Source organism: Anolis sagrei, chromosome 3 (assembly GCF_037176765.1).
Source record: "Anolis sagrei isolate rAnoSag1 chromosome 3, rAnoSag1.mat, whole genome shotgun sequence".
Lineage (NCBI taxonomy): Eukaryota > Metazoa > Chordata > Lepidosauria > Squamata > Dactyloidae > Anolis > Anolis sagrei.
In genome coordinates, this window is record NC_090023.1 from 29,739,703 (window position 1) to 29,758,842 (window position 19,140).

Below are 19,140 nucleotides of genomic sequence, written 5' to 3' on the forward strand. Positions count from 1 at the left end.
ATCGTTCATTATATGGAACTTGGTTAAACCTTCCATGTTTGACCATTGTATCCAGCTGTTGAAATCTATATGATGATGATGATGATGATGATGATGATGATGATGATGTTGATGATGATAGAAACAACTGTAAAAGCTGACACTATATGAGGATTTAAAGATCGAACTGCAAAGACTCTGGCACAAGCCAGTCAAGGTGGTCCCAGTGGTGATTGGCACATTGGGTGCTGTGCCTAAAGACCTTGGCCTGCACTTAAACACAATCGGCGCTGACAAAATTACCATCTGTCAGCTGCAGAAGGCCTCCTTACTGGGATCTGCATGCATTATTCACCGATACATCACACAGTCCTAGACACTTGGGAAGTGTCCGACATGTGATCCAATACAACAGCCAGCAGAGTGATCTTGTCTGCTGTGGATTCATCTTGTTGTCTTTCAAATAATAATAATAATAATAATAATAATAATAATAATTATTATTATTATTATTATTATTATATACCCCACCACCATCTCCTCAAGGGGACTCGGGGCGGCTTACATGAGGCCAAGCCCAATAATACAGCAATACAAATATACAACATAGGAATACAACAGTAAGATATAAAGAAAAAATAAATAAAATATAAGAAACAATATAAATAAGCAAAACAAACAATATAAAAATGCAATAATTGAACAAAAACTAGTTCTGGTAAATACCCTCCTGAGGTGTTTACGCATTTCTGTCTTTTGATATTGGGCTGCTTGAAAAGTATGTTTTAAATGACTTAGCCATTTCAATGAGCCAGCTGTACATGTGAATCTCCCCAAGTCACTGTGAATACTACAAAATAAATGTCTTTCTGAACTTCTAAATCCAGTATTCATTGTGCAACAATATTTAGATCTAGTTCTTCTATTCTTTGGCAGTTACCCATCCAAGTACTAACCAGAGCTGACCCTCCCCAGCTTCCAAAATCAAACAGGATTAGGGGCCTTTAGGGCATTACGGTCAAAACAATGAAGTACACAGATATAATAAATATAATAAACATTTTCCTTTATTAACACAATGCATGGGTTAGTCACAATCGAGTTTTCAAATTCTGCTTCTCTTACGATCCTGATGTCAAGGTAACCCTGAGTAAATAATGTTACGTTAGCCTTTCATCATGTTATTCAGGGTTCTTTTTTTGAAGAAGGAAAGACCTTGTACAAGTTTCACTCCACTGCCAGTTCTCAAAAGACACATTTACTGCCCCGTTTGTTTTAAGGCTGAAGAAAGGAAGCTGATAGAGCAGAACGAGCAAATAAATATTCACAAGGGTTTCATTGCTTCAAAAACTCTGAAGTAAGCCGATATAAGAGTGGGTTACACCAAGTGCTTGAGCTCCAATCCTAACTTTGGGAACCTTCAAAGATCTAAAGTCAGTAGTTAAGAGTCAAAATCTTGCATTTTCACACCAAAGGTTTGGAATACTATATAACAACAATAATAATTTGTATTTATGACCTGTCTGTCCTCACTGCTCGAGATGGGGTACAGTAGGTTTGGGCAAACTTGGACCCTCCAGGTGTTTTGGACTTCAACTCCCACAATTCCTAACAGCCTGAGACCCTTTCCTTTCCCCCTCAGCCGCTTAAGCGGCTGAGGGGGAAAGGAAAGGGTCTCAGGCTGTTAGGAATTGTGGGAGTTGAAGTCCAAAACACCTGGAGGGTCCAAGTTTGCACATACCTAGGTACAGTATACTTCAAATATATTCATACATGACATAATGTTGCATAGAATGTATATACAGATCCAAGATTACAACAATAATATACAAAGTATGTGTGTATTTTGACTACAGTTCCCAGAACTCTCCAGCCATGCTGCTTGGAGGAGTCATAAGGTGCATCTACACCAGATATGGCCAAACTTGGGCCCTCCAGGTGTTTTGGACTTCAACTCCCACCATTCCTAAACACCGGAAGGGCCAAAGTCACTGTGAATACTGCAAAATAAAAACTTTCAGTTGCATGGGGAGAATTGAGCATGGACAGAACCTAAGCTGAACACCTGCAGAACAGGAATGGCAACAATAATGTGAATGTGTTCCTCCATACATAAGATAACTTGCTCTTTTCACACCTCTGGGCAAATGCTTTTCAATCCTTCGTAAGCCCAGCTCTGGGACTACAAAAGCCCTCCCTCCAATGACATTTCAGGTTATAGAGAGCGCCATGAACATGTAGCCCAACTCTGCAAATGTCATCTCCAAACACCATACTGCTCACCACCCAAGGAATCCTTTCACTCCGGGAAAATTTCATCCTAGATTTGATTTATTTCCTCCACCACAGACATCCCAGTGTTTCTTACTCTCGCCATTGGTGTGCAATTTGCATGATCCCGCCCACTGCTCCTCCCTTAACCCTTTCCTACTCTTTTCAAGTCTGTCTGCACAACAAACAGAGCAGAACTAACCAGCAACTAAACATACTGGTGCAGTTTGGGGGATTGATTCCACATAGTGGAAGTTGTAGTTTACCCTGCATCGTGTCAGAGCATTGTAACCCTTGCTGACAATGGACCTGGGCCACATTTGGCACACAGGACCCGTATGACCAATGAAAAATACTGAAGAGGTTTGGCGGGAATTCGCCTTCATTTATAGCCATTGTAGGTACTGGAATTTATAGTTCACCCGCAATCAAAGAGAACTCTGGACCCCACCAACGATGGTCCTGGACCTAACTTGGCACACAGAACTTCCATGACAAACAAAAATATACTGGAGAGGGGTGGAGGGAATTCACCTTGATTTATAGCCTTTGTAGGTACTGGGATTTATAGTTCACCCAAAATCAAAGAGAACTCTGGACCCCACCAATGATGGCCCTGGACCTCGCTTGGCACACAGAACTCCCATGACAAACAAAAATATACTGGAGAGGTTGGAGGAAATTCTTATAGCCATTGTAGGTACTGGGATTTATAGTTCACCTGCAATCAAAGAGCATTCTGGACCCCACTACTGATGGTCCTGGACCTAACTTGGCACACAGAACCCCCATGACAAACAAACAAAAATACTGGAGAGGTTTGGAGGGAATTCACCTTGATTTATAGCCTTTGTGGGTACTGGGATTTATAGTTCACCTGCAATCAAAGAGCACGCTGAACCTCACCAACAATGGTCCTGGACCTAACTTGGCACACAAAACCCCCATGACAAAAAATACTGGAGAGCTTTGGGGAAAATTCACCTTGATTTATGGGAATTATAGTTCTACACTCCAGAATTAATGCAGTTTGGCACCACTTTGTCTTACTGATCACGGGCACACGTCATTTACAGCCCTATTTGATGCAGATTGTCTTGCAGTTAAGTCTGAATGAATGGTGAATGGGTCTCGGGTTCCACTTCTCCCTCTCTCTTTGTTCTGGGCTTTCTAGCACAGGGTCTGTAATAAACATAACTCGAAGACCAAGCTTTTCAGGCATTATCGATCCCCGACAATGCTTTAGCCTCGTGCTCGGTGAACTTTTCCAGCAACACACACACACACACTCAACCCTCTCCTTTGCTGTTGTAACTTTCCAGGAGATCAAACAAGAGAAAAGGTAATGCTTACCTGGCCGCAGAGAGAGCAGGAGAAACACCGGGCATCCGCAAAGCCCTTCCACTGCTGGACAGAGTAGACCCCTAATTATGATCTCCTCTAAAAAGTGACCATTTCAGCCTTTTCCTCCTTAGCAATGCCTCCGGGTCCAGCTGCCTTGAGACTGACTAATATTTACCCTCCTAAAGCCTGGGCGAAGTACAGTCGGTACCTCCAGGTTTTTTAACATGGATTATTCAGCACGTTCTCAGAACACCTCGCTGTTTTGAATAAGAACCCGTCTCGACCAATCAGAGGCCTCGGATTCTAACCTCAGCCACGCCCACCGCCTCCTCTCTTCCAGCCTTGTTGGCTGCCTTGAAAGAAGCAAGATGCACCCACCTTGTAGAATAAATGCAGTTTGAAGCCACTTTAATGGCATTGGCTCAGTGCTATGGTATCCTTGGGGGTTGCATTTTGGTAAGGCTTTTTGGGCCCTTCTAGACAGGCTCTATATCCCAGGATCTGATCCCAGGTTTTCTGTTTATCTCAATTATCTGGCAGTCCAGACTCATAATAATAATAATAATAATAATAATAATAATAATAATAATAATAATAATAATAATAAATTGTTGAAGGCTTTCATGGCTGGAATCACTAGGTTCTTGTGGTTTTTTTCGGGCTATAGGGCATTTCTCCTGACGTTTCGCCTGCATCTATGGCAAGCATCCTCAGAGGTAGTGAGGTCTGTTGGAATTAGGACAATGGGTTTATATATCTGTGGAATGGCTGGGGTGGAGCAAAGAGCTCTTCTCTACATGTCAGACTACACATTTTCATGGTCTTGTCTTTTCTGTTGAAATTGTCCACATGCTTGTGGATTTCAATGGCTATTGAAATCCACAAGCATGTGGACAATTTCAACAGAAAGGAAGAGACCATGAAAATGAACAAAATCTGGCTACCAGTATTAAAAAAAAACCCTCTAAAATTACAACAGCAAAACAGCAGAGAGGAAACAACCAGGCACATCTTAACACCTCTCAACAAAAGATTTTCCCAGGCTCAGGCAGGCTTTCAAATGCTAATGAAGGTGGTCAGTTGAAACATTCACACCCAGCTCTAGCAGAGAAGAGCTCTTTGCCCCACCCCAGCCATTCCACAGATATATAAACACATTGCCCTATTTCCAACAGACCTCACTACCTCTGAGGATGCTTGTCATAGATGCAGGCGAAACCTCAGGAGAAATGCCTCTAGAACATGGCTCTATAGCCCGAAAAACCCCACAAGAACCTAATAATAATAATAATAATAATAATCCAGACTGACAAAGTTTTGGAACACAATACACCAGACATCATGATTGTCGAAAAGAAAGAAGTCTGGATTATTGATGTCGCCATACCAGGTGACAGTCGCATTGAGGAAAAACAACAGGAAAAACTCAGCCGCTATCAAGACCTCAAAATTGAACTGCAAAGGCTCTGACATAAAACAGTACAGGTGGTCCCAGTGGTCATCGGCACACTGGGTGCCATGCCAAAAGATCTCAGCCGGCATTTGGAAACAATACACATTGACAAAATCACGATCTGTCAACTGCAAAAGGCCACCTTACTTGGATCTGCGCACATCATTCGAAAATACATCACACAGTCCTAAATGCTTGGGAAGTGTTCAACTTGTGATTCTGTGATGTGAAATCCAGCATATAGATCTCATTTGCTGTGACATACTGTGTTTTTGTGTCAGTAAAATAATAATAATAATAATAATAATAGTCAAATTGACAAAGAAAAAACATGGCTGTGGCTCACAAATGAAACTCTGAAAAAGGAGATGGAGGGCCTGATTCTGGCAGCCCAAGAACAAGCCATTAGAACCAATGCCATCAAAGCCAGAATTGAAAAGTCGACAACAGATCCCAAATGTAGACTCTGCAAGGAAGCTGATGAAACAATACATCACATCCTCAGCTGCTGCAAGAAAATCGCACAGACTACAAGCAGAGGCATAACACTGTTGCTCAGATGATTCATTGGAACTTGTGCCACAAATACCATCTGCCTGCGACAAAGAACTGGTGGGATCACAAGCCGGAAAAAGTTACAGAAAATTAACATGTCAAACTCCTCTGGGACTTCCAAATTCAGACAGAAAGAGTTCTGGAGCACAAAACTCCTGACCTCACATTCGTGTTAAAAAACAAAGTATGGATCGTCAGTGTTGCAATCCCAGGTGACAGCAGGGTTGAAGAGAAACAACTGGAAAAGCTGACATGATATGCATTATTCGCTAATACATCACACCGTCCTAGACACTTGGAAAGTGTCCAACGTGTGATCCAATACAACAGCCAGCAGAGTAATCAAATGCAGACTCTGCAAGTAAGCAGATGAAACAATAGATCACATCCTCAGCTGCTGCAAGAAGATCGCACAGACAGACTACAAGCAGAGGCATAACACTGTGTGATGTATCAGCCAATGATGCATGCAGATCCCAGTGTTTAAGTGCAGCCCAAGGTCTTTAGGCACTGCACCCAGTGTGCCGATCACCACTGGGACCACCTTGACTGGCTTGTGCAAGAGTCTTTGCAGTTCGATAAATAAATCCTATTATTATTATTATTATTATTATTATTATTATTATTCTTTTAGGCATTTCTATCCCATCCTTCTCACCTACGAAGAGGGACTCAGGTTGGTTTACAGCCATCAAAACAGATAATCTGGATTATATGGCAGTGTAGAAGGGGCCTGAGATGCTACGACTATATTTGCTAATTATCTGTGTTTTGAATTGATTCCAGAACACCAATCAGCATTATATTTGTTTTCTTTCTGTTGCTTGCTCAAGAACATGTAAAAGTTGAAAAAACATGGCAGCATATTACCGTTAATAAAAGGACATCTTTTCTGGATTAAAATAGGCAGTCAGTTTGACTAATGCCTATGATAACCTTACTTTTTGTCTTCTGCTCAAAAGGTGACCGAATGTGTAAAGAAGATAGTATTTTCACTCATCATATTTGGTAGAAAATGCTATCGTGATCTATGGTCATATACATATATATCTTGCTTTCACTGGTCAGGAATGGGGAAATGGGTCACCCGGTGTGCTACTGCGATCCCTTCTGCACTGCCATGTAAAATCCAGATTATATTATTTGAATTGGATTATATGGCAATGCGGGCTCATATAATCTAGTTCAAAGCAGATAATATGGATTATCTGATTTGATAATCTGGATTATGCGGCAGTGTAGAAGGGGCCCAAGTCTACATTGCCAGGTAATCTTGGAGACACAGATAATCTAGGATGAGATCCTGGTATGAAGGGCAGTGTAGATCCATCCTCAGGCCCCCTTGTACGCTGCCATATAATCCAGGTTATCAATTCACATAATCCACATTATCTGCTTTGAACTGGATTATATGATTCCATACTGCCATATAATCCAGTTCAAAGCAGATAATCTGGATTTTATATGGCAATGTACAAGGAACCTCAGTCAGAGCAAATGGAAGTAGTCTAGTGCGGTGTAGTCTAATGCCATGGTATTCCCTGTATTCCCACCTACGGATGTGAGAGCTGGACCTTAGGGAAGGCTGAGCGAAGGAAGATAGATGCTTTTGAACTGTGGTGTTGGAGGAAAGTTCTGAGAGTGCCTTGGACTGCGAGAAGATCCAACCAGTCCATCCTCCAGGAAATAAAGCCTGACTGCTCATTGGAGGGAAAGATACTAGAGACAAAGTTGAAGTACTTTGGCTACATCATGAGGAGACAGCAAAACCTAGAGAAGACAATTATGCTGGGGAAAGTGGAAGGTAAAATGAAGAGGGGCCTACCAAGGGCAAGATGGATGGATGGCATCCTTGAAGTGACTGGACTGACCTTGAAGGAGCTGGGGGTGGTGACGGCCGACAGGGAGCTCTGGCGTGGGCTGGTCCATGAGGTCACGAAGAGTCGGAGATGACTGAACGAATGAACAACAACAGTGCGGTGTTACCCAATCTAGGCCCATCCAGAAATGTCAGACTAATTTCCATTATCCCCACATATCACATACCACTGGGGATTATGCGTGGTACAATGCAAATAACATCAAGGTTCCTGAAGACTACTAAAGTGATTCTAGTCTCATTTGGGCCCATGTTCTATAAACAATGGCAAAATTTCAGAGTTTCTCTTGCCACTGATTAAGTATTGGGAAGATGTTTAGGCATATATATGATTGGACACGAGCGAAGATACTTTGCTATTTTCTGCTAAACACACACAAATTCACACAAATATGATTCAAATACAGAAAAAATATAATACAGGACACCTTCAGGTAAGAAAGGATTTCGTGTTATGGTGAAAACATTTTGAAATATAAAACACTAGTCATTGCTAATCTCTGCAATTCATTCTGAGCGCTCTTGTTTATGCTTCCTAACATCTCAGCATGTCAGAACATTCTGTCCACTTCTCACCATTTCCTCCCCCCTCCTCCACACACACTTAATTAAGCCTTTCTGTATTAAATGTAATCATTTGAGAGGAAGCCCAGTCCTGCTTGATGTATCCATCTGTTAGAGAGATATGCGACTAGCCCTAATGAACAAAATACTGTGATTGTACATGAGTGGTGTTGGAGGAAAGTTCTGAGAGTGCCTTGGACCGCCAGAAGATCCAACCAGTCCATCCTCCAGGAAATAAAACCTGACTGCTCATTGGAGGGAAGGATAGTAGAAGCAAAGATGAAGTACTTTGGCCACATCATGAGAAGAAAGGAAAGCTTAAAGAAGACAATGATGCTGGGGAAAATGGAAGGAAAAAGGAAGAGGTGCCGACCAAGGGCAAGATGGATGCATAGCATCCTTGAAGTGACTGGATTGACCTTGAAGGAGCTGGCAGTGGTGACGTCCGACAGGGAGCTCTTGCGTGGGCTGGTCCATGAGGTCACAAAGAGTTGGAAACGACTGAACGAATGAACAACATCAACATGAGCAGTCACATAATTTTCAGGCTGAGCTCAACACTTGTATCCTCAATGAAAGACCTTGAGTATATCTGACGATAACTGGTATAGCGAGTACTCTATATTTTGGTGGCTAATGGGGACTGGTTCAATTGCTAGATCAGTTCAAAGAGAGCATCACTGATTTATCTACTATATCAAGAATGGCATTGATATAGTTTTCATTCTACTGCACTGTCTAGTAGCCCTGGAAAGGATACTGGTACCTGTTATCCAGCAACATGTAGCACAGTGGGTTGTTGTAGGTCTTTCTGGCTATATGGCCATGTTATAGAAACATTTTCTCCTGACGTTTCACCTGCATCTATGACAAGTATCCTCAGAGGTTGTGAGGTCAGTGTAGTGTTTCTCAACCTTCCTAATGCCTTCCTAATGCCCCTTAATACAGTTCCTCATGTTGTGGTGATCTCCAATCATAAAATATTTTTGTTGCTACTTCATAACTGTAATTTTGCTACTGTTATGAATCGTAATGTAAATATCTGATATGCAGGGCGTGTTTTCATTCACTGGACCAAATTTGGCACAAATACCCGATACACCCAAACTTGAATACTGATGAGGGTAGGGACTGATTTTGTCATTTGGAAGTTGTTGCTGGGATTTATAGTTCACCTTCAGTAAAGAGCATTCTGAACTCCACCAACGATGGAATTGAACCAAACTTGGCAGACAGAACTCCCATGACCAACAGAAACTACTGGAAGGATTTGGTGGGCATTGACCCTGAGTTTGAGAGTGGTAGTTCACCTACATCCAGAGAGCACTGAGGACAATGATGGATCTAGACCAAACTTGGCATGGGTACTCAATATGCCCAAATGTGAACACTGGACCTTGATATTTGGAAGTTGTACGTGCTGGGATTTATAGTTCACCTACAATCAAAGAGCATTCTGAACCCCACCAACAATAGAATTGGGCCAAACTTCCCACACAGAACCCCCACGACCAACAGGAAATACTCTGACACCCCCTCACGACCCCTCCTTCAGGGGTCCCGATCCTCAGGTTAAGAAACACTGGAACACATTGAACCACCAGGGCCCCTTCACTGATTGGAGACAAAACCACTTTAAAGATTGTAAACTTTAGGCATTCCTTCGTTTAAACTTTAAATATATTTAAAGAGCAGGTTAATAAAATCAAAGTACGGAGTGGTGTTTTGCATGCCTGACAGCTGCTACACCAGAGCTAACTTCTGAGCAGGCATCTGTCATATATGAAGATCTTTAAATATTTGATTCATAACTCACTATGCAAGCACCTTAGGGTGTATTATTGGAATGTTTTATAACCTCACTTTCATCCAGCAGAACAGCTAAACATGGTCTATTTGAATTGCTATGCCCTTACTAAAAATGGGAAGTGCAAACATTGATTCAAAGTGAAAAATATTTAAATATTGAACAGAAGAAGAACCTTTGAAAGGCAGCTGGGGTCGTCCATATCCATAGGGCATCTCCTATTTTGAGTCTGTGTTTATTGGGAGGTTCTGGCTCAGTAGCCTGAATTGGTTCTTCAGTGTTTATACTAAAATCCGGAATTGATTCATTATTTCACTGATCTGGAACCCGCCAGTTGCCACTGGGAGGTTCTGGCTTGGTCTTCATCTTCTCTTTGGATGTAGTTGTTACTACCTTAAGTATGTTTTTTTTTTCATCTCCAGCTTCTCCACTTACATTGTGGCAACCAGGTTACTAATTGAGGCTAACTATAAAGAAGATACCACACCCCTTATTGAAACAGCTCCAGTGGCTGCCGATAAGTTTGCAATCCCTATTCAAAGTGCAGGTTATCACCTATAAAGCCCTACATGGTTTGGGTCCAGCCTATCTTTGTGATTGCATCTCTCCCTATGAAGTGGTGCGAGCTCTAAGATCTGCCAGGAATATAATAATAATAACTTTATTTTTATACCCCGCCAACCATCTCCCCTAGGAGACTCGGGGCAGCTTACAAGGGACATGCCCAAGATTACAATTAAAACACACATGTAAATCACATCAGACTCAGTGATTCTCAACCTGTGGGTCCCCAGGTGTTTTGGCCTACAACTCCCAGAAATCCCAGCCAGTTTACCAGCTGTTAGGCTTTCTGGGAATTGAAGGCTAAAAACATCTTGGGACCCCAGGTTGAGAACCACTGCTTTAACCAATTAAAACATCGGATAAAGCAAATAACAACACAATTGAAAGCAGTATAAAAACAATATGGTTCTGCCTCCGTCTCAAATGCATTTGGTAGGGATGAGGAAGAGGGCTTTCTCCGTGGTGCCCCCCCCCCCCAGCTCTGGAACACCCTCCCCAGGGAACTTAGACAAGCCTCCACATTACAACAGTTTTGGAAAGAGTTTAAAAGCTTGGTTTTTTCAGGAGGCTTATTATAATGTCCAGACAGTTGCTAGAACTGATTGCCAATTACTTAGCACTTTATATCTACATTCTACCGGCATACAGCTGGGCTGCTACATTGCTTTATGGATTTTAAATCAACTGTTATTGTCATATTTTACTGATTCTATTTAATAGCATTTTTTCTACTTAATCTATATATCCAATTTATGTAATGTGTTATTGATTTTATATGCTGATGTATTTTATTTTATGTATTGTATGGCACCTTTGTGGGCTACTGTGTAAGCCTCCCAGAGTCCCTATGGGAGAAGGTGGCAGGGTATAAAGAAATAATAATAATAATAATAATAATCATCATCATCATCATCATCATTACTGTGGAAACCATGCAGTATATTCCAATTTTACAGGCCCATTGCAAAAATGTCAAACCAACGTCCTTTGCAAACTGTGAAATCTCTAAAATGATATATAAATCTGTGAAGTCTTGGTTCTGCCTTCCTCTCCTTTGCTTCACTTCCCCCTGTTTATAGGCCTTCCCAATAGTGTAGAGACCTTCATTTTTGTATTAGTTTTTTGTGTGGAGCTTAAAACACTCATCAGAGGCCAATCTCTGTTGGTCTATTCCATTTCCCTACACAGATCATTTTGGTGGACTCCTCCTTCTTGCTGTATTAGAGCCTTAGAGGCCTGGATATTGTCTGGAATCCTAGGCCTAGCAATCCAAACAGGCATTCTTAGCACCTTCTTCTGCTGCTGCATTTAGCAGTATTTTATACCATCAGTCCAAAGGACAACAGAAGCTTTTGGCTAGCCTAAGCTTCACAGGAAAGAAGATTAAAGCAGTTTATAATCATCACTTTGCACCAGAAGCAAAAGAGACTTTCAAAGATCCCAGAAAGATGCCTGCAACCAGCAAGTTCTCCTTTTGTAATATATTGTTTTAAGTTATCCTATGATAGTCCCAGGTGGGGTTAACCCTTTATTCAGCTTGTTCCAGTAAACTCATTTGGTTATCTTTTCACCTTGCCTCAAAGAGCCTCTGTCTGCTAAGGGTCTTTATCTTAACAGAAGGTATCATATAGCCCCCAAGTAAAGCCAGATACTATAGTTTTCCCAAAGGTGTGCTATCACAAAATCAACATTTAACTCTCAAATTACATGTTTTTGGGTTAAAAAAATAACGAGAGAACCAAATTTTTCCCAAGGAAATCAATGGAGATTGAAAGTGTTTAACCTTGTCAGTACCATGTCATATAAAATGCATAGGGATAATGTCAATTTGTTCTATGAATCCAAGTAAAATCAATGCTTATCTTCTTTTCAAAGTTAATATAGTTTCACTGAGCCAATAAAGGCATCCACTCTGCCTTATAAATATTTTATAAGATACTACTAGGTCTGCTTAACATACCATTCCTAGCAAAAAATAAATACTGGGGTTGCGCTCAGTGTTAGCTTTGCTTATCTACAGCAGGTTTCGACCAAAATATTGTACTTATGACTGTTTACTTTCGTTCTTTGAGCACCACAGAGTATTTGACTTGAAAATGACAGGATGAGGCAATTTCATTCCTCATTCTCAGTAATATGCGGTAAGAATGTATTCATTAAGTCATGGAAAACTTTCATGTAATTCTAAAAAGAAAAGAAACTGCATGCATGCACAGATACACAGAGACAATTGGATGAGCAGGGACAATCTATAGTTTTGAAAGACTAGACTTCCTCAAATCACAGGGCTGTAAAATATTTATATTTCAAATATAATTATTATAATTTTAACCCAATTTATTTTAAGTTAACATTGTAGGTTTTTAGGCATTGTGTAGGTGCCATTTGTAAGCTTCTTTGAGTCCCCTTGGGGTAGAGAAAGGTGGGATATAAATAAGGTTAATAATAATAATAATAATAATAATAATAATACACACCACACAGTCCTAGGCGTTTGGGAAGTGTTCGGTTTGTGATTTTGTGATACGAAATCCAGCATATATTTTTCATTTGCTGTGACATACTGTGTTTTTGTGTCAGTAAAATAATAATAATAATAATAATAATAATAATAATAATAATAATATATTTACATTACAAATATAATGTTTCTAGAAAGGTGGAACAAGAAGGCATGATAAGAATGGTACTCCTTGGTGAGTTTTTGTGGCACCTTCAAGAATAACTATTTTTATTTTGCGTAGTTGTGTATTAGAACTCTTTTATCAGGGACACAAAAGCTTATAGCAAACAAAAAAGTACTTACTGTAGTACTTACTGTAGTTAAGTATTTCAAACATAACCAAGAGTCTAGGGACCCTTCCACACAGCCCTATATCCCAGAATATCAAGGTAGAAAATCCCACATTATCTGAGTGTGAACTCAAATTACCCAGTTTAAAGAAGATATTGTGGGATTTTCAGCCTTGATTTTCTGGGATACAGGGCTGTGTGGAAAGGCCCTCAGATAACCCAGTTCAAACCAGATATTGTGGGATTTTCTGCCTTGATATTCTGGAATATAGTGCTGTGTGGAAGGCCCCTAAGACAAGTAGATCAGAGCCATAACTGAATTTTCTGGGTCAAAAATCAACTATAAATTCCACATAAGTAGTTTTTAAAACTCATAAGGAAAGAATGATTTATAGCTAGTTAGATCAGGACAATACCAGTACTGACAATGAAAAAGAAGCATGATGAGTATAGGGATGCACTTTAATAGATAATAGCTACAATTCAGATTCCCATATGATGACTTTAGCAAACTCCACTCCAGATCTCCAGGGAATTTTCATATTTTGCAGTCAGCAGAGAAGCATATACAGAAACGCTTTGCTGAATTCTAGCCTTTGCTGCCACTTCAAATTGCACAATGTGGCAATTAATCAGAACCTTATACATTAAAATGGATTAAACATGTGCTTTGGTGAACCAGATGTATGTGTGAGTGTTTGTGGTTAGACACATAAATGCTAGAAGACCGTTCTATGAATATATGACATTGCCTTATAAATGTAACCAGATACTTTGAGAAGCCAGATGTCGCGATGGTGGTCCACACATTGGTTACATCCCACTTAGAGTACTGTAATGTGCTCTACGAGGGGCTGCCCTTGAAGAGTGCTCAGAAATTCCAACTAGTCCAAAGAGTTGCAGCCAGATTACTTACAGGTGCTGGACACAGGGAGCAGGCATGTAGCTGAGGGGTGGAGGGGAGGTTGAGGGGCTCCACCCCCCCCCCCCCCAATTCTCAGGGTGGTCTATGAAAAGGCCTTACTGGAACATGTTTATTCATACTATTATCTGATCACCATCCCATATGCATGGGGGTATTGGGATAATGATACAAAAGGTTTGCTAGGGTAGATTCTCAGTCGTCGTCGTCCCCCCCGCCCCCGCCATCAAACTCAGCCCCCCCCCCCCCGAATCAAAATCCTGGCTACGGACCTGACAGGGAGCATACCACCCCCCCCCCCCCTGCTACAGCACCTTCCCTGGCTGCCAGTCTGTTTCCGAGCCTGATTCAAGGTGCTGGTTTTGACCTTTAAAGCCCTAAACGGTTCAGGTCCAACTTACTTATCCATCCACATCTCTTCATACTAACCTACCCAAACCCTAAGGTCATCAGGAGAGGCTCTGCTCTTGCATCCGGCGCCATCCGAAATACAGTTGGCGGTGATGAGAGAGAGGGCCTTCTTGACGTCCTCTCCGATGCTCTGGAACACCCTTCCCAGGGAGATCAAAATATTACCCTCCCTACCATCGTTCATGCAGTAGCTGAAAACTTTTCCATTCAAGCAAGCTGTCAGTGAATAAAGCTGAAGATATGAGAAGGTTTAATCATTACTAAGCAATGCTAAGTGCAATAAGATGTAAGACAGTTCAACACTGAATATGGTTTTAAATGCTTCGTTATGGTTACTTATAATGTCTTATATTTGTGCGTTTGATTGCTGTTGATTTTGTATTTTAAAATGTTGGAAGCTGCAGTGCTTTGGGTCCCTTTGTGGGAGAAAAGCAGCATATAAATAAATATTTATTATTATTATTATTATTAATATACCAGCTGTAGTAACTCAAAATCTATGCAAGGGCTACATTATGGTCAGCTCTCCAAGCCTGCGATGAGTGTCAATGTAGACCTTCTGCAGCATACATGGAGTTTCCTAGAGCATGAGCAACTATTATTATTTTGTCCTTCCCCCTTACAAAAGCCTGCTATAGTGGATAGATTAGCTACCTACTTCACCAAGAGCTTGAGATGGTGCAAATTCCATTGAAGTACTTTTAATTGTGATATCTTTAATGTGATATGAGAAAACGCCCTTTTTGGTTACAGGAATCTGATAAGGATTCGTCTGATAAGTACCCACTCTGAAGCAGGCATGAGAAACATGTACCTTTCCACATGTTCTGGACTGTATCTCCCACAGTATCTCACTATAATCACTTGATATAATCACTAAGAGAGATGGGAGTTGCAGCCCAATACCTGATGGATGGCCACACATTCTGCAGCAAACCCTGAAATGCTGTCCTATTCCTCTGGACTGTGTCTTGCATATCTCATGAAAGAGTTAATTTCTATAAGGACCTGTAGTTAAAGCAACTGACTGTGAAATTGCTGTGGGCAACAGTTCTGCAAAGGAGAACATATTCTGATGACATAATGCTTGCAATTTGATAATCTGCTGCCAGGAAGGTTTGCTCCTAGCATTTTCTGGGCAGAAAAGGAAGCCAAACCAGTTCCTTCCTAGCTTCCTTGTGCAGTTTCACTTACATGGTTGCATCAGTCTAGAAGAAAGGAGGGAGGAGTGCAACTATTTCCTTCCGGAGCCTTAAATTGCTCAAGTACAAACCCAATTCCTCTTTTTGTGTGGGTTGGCTATACAACAATAGTAATCCTCTGGGAACACCTGACCAGATCTTATTGCAGAGCAAGTTATTTAACTTTGGCCAGAACTGCTGGGGTTTACAATGCAAAAACACTAGAGGAACACAAAAGGTATAGTTGGAGCAAAGGAGGGACAAAATCAGGATATCCCCATTCCATAAAAAATCCTGTTTTGTTCCCAAAAATAAATTTTCCTCCCATTTCCAAACTTCTAACATTAAAGGTTTCCCTTGATATTAAGTCTAGTCATGCCCGACTCTAGGGTGTGTACTCATCTCCATTTCTAAGCCAAAGAGCTGGCGTTGTCCATAGACACCTTCAAGGTCTTTTGGCCTGCATGACTGCATGGAACATGGTTCTTGTAGTCTCATTTAGTTCTAAGATTTTAGGATTCTGTAATTAAATTATATTATAATAATAAATGTATTATTAGTTGCAGTATTAATAATAATCGTGGTATAATGAATAACATCATAAATAACATAACAAGATAATCAAATATGTTCCTAAAGTTTTGGATCCTAGATAAACAGGAGAGAAGATATTACCACCAAGAGCTTTTGAAATGCCGCAAGCATCGTGAGTGAGGAGGCCCTGGGGACACCCTCCAAACAACATCAGAGCTTGTGTTTACTTTAGCTTGTGGAAGGCTCACAGGGCAAAGTCTGAAGGGTGGTTAAAAAACTACCAGTGCAACTCCCTCCCCAGGCAACACAGCTATGTTAATCATTAAGGAACAGCAACCAGGAGCTGGCATGGGAAGGATTTATTTGATTTTGTTGTATGAAGAGGGGTGTGTGCACAGGGAATCACAGATTTCATACTGGAAGAGATGTCAAAAATTACATAGAAACAGTTCTAAAATTCTATTATTTTAGCATGAAACAAAAGAGACCAAAATCTTGGGTTAGCTTTCAAGATTCATCTAACCAGCTGATTTTTATGGGGAAACTCTTCATTGCTGCATGAAAACCATTATTATTATTATTATTAGTAGTAGTAGTAGTAGTAGTAGTAGTATACCCCCGCTTTATCTCCCCCAAAGGAGACTCAAAGTGGTTTAACATAAAAATGTTAGCACAGCATTTAAAATATACAAATATTAAAACAAAATTAAATATAAACACTATTAAAAGATTCATAGTTGTAGCCAACCCATACAAAGAAAAGAAGAAGGAAACAAGAAACTCGGATGAGAAATTGAAGAAGATCTCATTGCCAGGTACCAAACGTGTCTGAAATAGCCTGAGGGCAAAAGAGTGAAGTAAGAATCTTGGAGATTGGGAGTTTAGAGAATTGAAGAGGAGTCAAGAAGAAGCTGCGGGATTTAAAAAAGGGGGAAAAATTGGCTAAATACGGGACCGGGAAGGAAATTAAGAATTAATTCGAGAGATTTGGAGTATTAATTATTAATTACAAAATTTAGTTATTATTTAGAGGACAATTGGCCGCGCTGAAGGAGATTTTTAGAAAGGAAAAGAAAAGAGAAAGATACAAAATCTAGAGCTGAACTGATTTTAAAGGAGTAATCCACTTCCGTGCCTCCGTTTGTTTTCTCCTCTGCCCTCTGGATTCCTCCCCCCCTCCCCGCCTCGAATTGGAGCTAAGAAGAAAGTAAAGTAAAACTCTGACCTTGAGCGCCATATTGTTGTGGCTAGAGGCCCCTTCTTTATAAACAACTTTCCAAAGAGGCTTTGAGAAGTGACGCAGGAGAGGAGAAAGGAAGGGGAAGGGGAAGTGACGAAAAAGGAAGAGGCGAATCAACTAAAAAGGAAGGCGGAAGAAGGCAAACCATAGAGAGGTGGGAGGACTTGCAGAGAGGCAGGAGATACCATAGAAAAAGAACGCTACGGAGAGGCAAGATATAGCGACGGGGTAAAAGTAAAGAACAGAAACAGATCTACGGACCAGGACGAGAAGAAGACGAGTTACGAGGAAGAGAAGCAGACGAGGATCCCGGGGTCTACGGACCAGGACGAGAAGAAGACGAGAACTAGGAGGAGAAGCAGACGAAAGGAGAAAGCAGATCCTGAAACTCAGAAGAGGCTGGAAAGGAAAGAAGAGGTTGGAAAGGAAAGAAGATAAATGAGAAGGAAAGTGATTGGATATTGATAAGACAGGATAAAGATATAAATTCTATAATTGATTAAGTGAAATAATTGATTAATTGCCTACTTAAATAAGCAAATAAATATAAAGAGGGTCTTTTATTGGATAAAATTTATTAATAAGGGTTTTCCCCAGGATATAAATTTTAATAGAAGAAGATAAATATATTACTAATTTATTATTGATTGGAAAAACAAATTTCAAAATTTTGATACATATTTAATTGAAATTGATTATTTTGATATATAATTAATTACAAATTGATTAATTGGAGTTAAGAAATTTTTTTTAATGAATTGATTTAAGAAAATAGAATTTGGTGGTGAAAGTGTTGGAGCAGTTAATAAAGAAAGAAATAGATGTCAACAAAAGGGAAGCAGGAGAAGGAGAAACTCCAGCTAAGAAGAGGGTCCTTAGACACTAGTCTCAATATGGAGAATATCCTGAAGGAAATAAAAAAGCTGTCGGAGAAACAAGATGCTCTAAAAAAGGATATGGCAGATAAACAACAAGAGTTTTTCAATAAGCAAGAGAAGAATTATAAAGTGATGACGGAAGAGTTCCAAGGAATGAAAAAGAAGATGGAAGAGGAATTTGGGCAAATAAAAAAAGATATATCTCACTTATATGGAGAAGTGAAGGAATTAAAAGTTGGTAGGGTGAAGATGGAGGAAACACAATCTCATATGTTGAAGAGAATTAAAGGTATTGACAGACAAAAGGAAAAGATGGAAATAGAACAAGAAAAGTTACTACAAAAACAAATGGAATACTATCTAAGATTTAGAAATATTCAAGAAGATAAAGAAGAAGATATCGGCCAGCTTATAACTACTATGATAGCACAATGTCTGGAGTGCGAGGAAGATGAATTAGAGATGGAGTTGGATCAAACTTATCGAGTGTCTTCATTTTATTCCAGGAAAAATAAGACACCACGTGATGTATTAGTACAATTTACACGAAAGAAGACCAGAGATGAAGTGTTGTACAGAAGCAATAAGAAACCAATTTATTATAAAGAAACGAAGATTGCAGTTCTGAAAGAGTTCCCACAAGCGACTCTAAGTAGAAGAAGGAAATATTACTTCCTTACAGATGAACTTAAGAAAAGATCAATTAGATTCCGATGGGAGAGAATTGAAGGAATTATGGTGACGTATAAAGAAGAAAGGTATTGG

General features: G+C 40.2%; 1 protein-coding gene across 4 annotated transcripts in view; it reads right to left on the minus strand.

Moving 5' to 3' along the window:
- Window positions 1–19,140, minus strand: part of SPATA13 (spermatogenesis associated 13) — a 237,369-nt gene that overhangs the window by 120,734 nt on the left and 97,495 nt on the right. Inside the window, exon 1 of one of the 4 annotated variants that reach the window (XM_060770928.2) lies at window positions 3,604–3,840. The exons of the other annotated variants lie outside the window; for them this stretch is intronic. The gene's annotated coding sequence lies outside the window, so the exon portion shown is untranslated. Of the gene's footprint in view, window positions 1–3,603; window positions 3,841–19,140 lie in introns of those variants that run through there. 4 annotated transcript variants of the gene reach the window in all.